Raw genomic sequence first — 3,660 nt, 5'->3', positions numbered from 1 at the left:
AGCTTTCCTCAAACCATACAATTTTATTTGCAATCATTATACCGATCAAAGAAATATACTCAACCTTACACAAATTAATACAATGTAATCCAATCAACTAAGTTAGCTTATCAAGCATTAGATTCCAAATCAAAATCAATATCAAAGTCATAAATGTTTATGCCAATATCACTATGACAAACTCTTCAAAACATGTGCCAGGTAGAGCTCACATCAAAATACCAAGTTATGATTTTATCTTTTGTCATGTTAATAGATTGTTATTACGAAATATCAAAATCCATGAAGACATCCACATAATCATAATATGAATTATTTTTGTCATTATACATAAAGGATAAGGCATATAAGTTTCATGCATTCATTGTGAGATTAATGCATACATAATCACAAATGTTTATACTTCAACCAATGATGTCAATATATAAGCACTATTGAATACCAATATTAGCAACTGAAAGTCACTATACCAACATAGCATTGTCATCAAGGAAAATCATCACTTATCAAATCAAAACTGAAATTTTTTATCACTATGAATTGAATCAATCCATAAGCCAAAACATATCTATGAACTTTCAAGCATCATGTCAAAATTCCAATACTTTTGATCTATATTAAACCAATAATCCAAAGATTGTCAAGCCCTTGCAATTGTTATTAAATACTATCAAATACTAACTTTAATGATCAAATCAAAATAACATACTGATATGCATATTCGAGTCCCCTGCAAACACAAGTTTGGTCAACACATTCAGGTTCTATATAGTAAATTAAACATTCAAAATTCCTTTCTCATAGAAATTTCTATTGTCAGCTACATGTTTGTAGGATTGTCATACCACGAGTATGCTCCTAATCTCATGCATAAGGCTTTAGTTTTGATGTCCTATAGGCACAACCACACTCATAAGAATTCTTCTGTGTAGTTGGGAGGCTTATAACCACACCCTCAAGCCTTCTTCTGATAGTCAAGTACCTTATTTTCAAATAATAATAGGTGTTAAAATATCATGAAAAGTTTCTCCCTCTAAATGGGAAGCCACTTCAGTCATCATCATTTGAAACATCAACCTGTCTATCATAATATTGTCCCACATCAACAGAACTATTAGATCATGAAATCAAACTATATCAGGTTCTAAAAAATATATCCATCATGGTAATAATATGTTAGCATCAACTATTTTATCAGCACATATGAATATGACTTCAAACTTTCATCAAGTTTTAGTGTCCTATAATTATGGTTGCTGACAAGTGTATCATCATACTTGAAGGATCATAATCACTTTAATTCAAGGCATCCATTTGTACTTTCTAATCTTATCAAAAACTAAACATGGTCAACAAGAAGACCTTTAGTATCTATCTTATTATTACACTTTCATCGTCAAGGTCACCATGCTTATTACAAGCATTTAACTATAGTATCAAGTCACCATATATAAAAAACAATGTATCTAGCTTGCTTCATAAAATCAAGAAATCCATCGTATCTAAAATTTAACATACTTGTCAAATATCAAGTGCACCAATATACCAAAGGTACCCTAAATCAAACTTAATTTCATATGCATATATGAGTCATTCATGAAGGTGATATTCCCATAATGCCTTAAGGCTTACCTTGCCATCCAATATTGTAGTTGAAACAATATACAATGCATACCTTATCACTTACTTGTCATGGGAAATTGTAGCTCTTCTTTTCCTGCACTAGCTATCTTTTCCTTTACCTCGAATGATCCTCAATAAGGATCCACTTATCACATCTCATCAGGAGGTTAGAAGTATCGAAATACTCAAATATACATCTAGGAAGTATAATCAATGATCAAACCAATAAATCTAAACAAAATTGAAGACATAAAGAAGTAACATAAATAAAAAAAAGTATGTATCTTCAATGAGATGTGATCATCAAACATCAAGGGTCATGACTATCCATTGTCCATATAACATTGTTTCCTTCATTATACCAAATTCATCAAAAACCAAGACTAATTGAGACTATTCCATCTAGTGTTACACCAAACATGTCACAACTGCTAGAACATATTCACATTGATCATGCTAGGGTTTTGAGATTTCATATCTAAAATGTTTTTCATAATCCACGGTTTCTTCCAAACCCTCACCTCATAATATACATCAAACCCTAATAACCAAAATTCTTACGATTTCCTTCAAAACCTAGCTTTCATTTCTAGGTCTCCTCCATATTATCTTGCTTCCATCAATGGTGTATTCATAGGGGTGAACTTCAATGACTTTTCTTCAACCCAACTTTGGTACCATGTTAATTTTTCTTTGAGCTCCCAAATTAACACTTCCTCTCATCTAGGGAGAAATTCCAATTGCATCATGTAATCATTGTAAGTATCCTATCACCAAATCATATCCTATTTCAAGTATCTCATCATCAAATGTCGCCACTGCTCATATTTTCTCATCTTTGTTTATCCCTACTTATCTCTTGATTGTCTCTGCTCATACGTTGAACATTCTTGAATCTTAAAGAGGAAGAATTTGACATCAGAAGGGAGCTTAAGCTAACAACATCTATTCATCAGGGAGCCATTGATACCACTTAGAATCACTTCCAGTAGGGAGCCCAATGCTACTACCTCGAAAACATGAGAGAGCTTATCATCAAGGAGCCTTGCTAAACTTGGAATCATATCGGGGAGCACATCTCAACCAAAAATCCAATGAAAATGAGGAAGGTCCTATGGGACACTCTCACCCAAATTCATCTCATCAAGAAATAGGCGAGATACAACTTACCAAGCAAGGATCACAACCATCCCATTTCTTGTTTATTTTCCCAATAATGACCATGGGGAGTCTTGTGGTAGAACACCTTCATCATAACAATCTTTGGTGATATACATGACTTACCAAAGGTAGGGATCATACACCCTCAAGGTCTCTCTCAAACCATTGGCAAGATAGGGAGAAACAATCCCAACAAGCTCAACTTAAGAGTCTGATGCCAACTAGGGTATACTCTGCATAGAACAACACAGGGGAGCAACAACTTACACACTCTCGGTAACAAATATGGGTGATACCCTATTGTCATGAGATCCCTCAACCCTAGGAGCTCAAACGGCGGGAAGAGCTAGCTCAATGTCCTTGATTAGCCATTCTCTATGTAGGTCAAAAACATATCAATGTGTTCATATCTAGGGTGAGCTTCAGATCCTATAATTTCAAACCTGTGTGAGCAAACTTCCACGAACTATCTCAGACATGTGCAAACCAAACCAAAGAAGGAATAATGATCATAATGGTGTCCAAATGAGGGTCACTTAACTTGTATTTACAACCATCCATGGGTTCCTAAATTCTCTTTTTGGTCGATATGTCCTTTTATGCACATGGGGGCTTTTCTTCCGAAATGCACTTTCCCTTGTCCTAATTGAGTGCTTCAATAGCCAAAATTAGTTCGCTTGAAAAGAGGAATCCAGTCCCATGATTACAATTTGTCATCAAGATTCCAAGTTAACACTCCCTATTAGCTAGGGAGAAATTCCAACTGTATCATGTAATCATCGAAAGTATCCTGTAACCAAATCATATCCTATCTCAAGTATGTTGTGATCAAATGTCGTCAGTGCTCATCTTTGTTTATCCCTATTTATATCTTTG

This window comes from Pinus tabuliformis, chromosome 1_2, assembly GCF_031772625.1.
Source record: "Pinus tabuliformis cultivar Carrire ecotype Pingquan chromosome 1_2, CPIR1, whole genome shotgun sequence".
NCBI lineage: Eukaryota > Viridiplantae > Streptophyta > Pinopsida > Pinales > Pinaceae > Pinus > Pinus tabuliformis.
The sequence above is the reverse complement of the archived record's forward strand: the minus strand, read 5'-3'. Positions refer to the sequence as shown.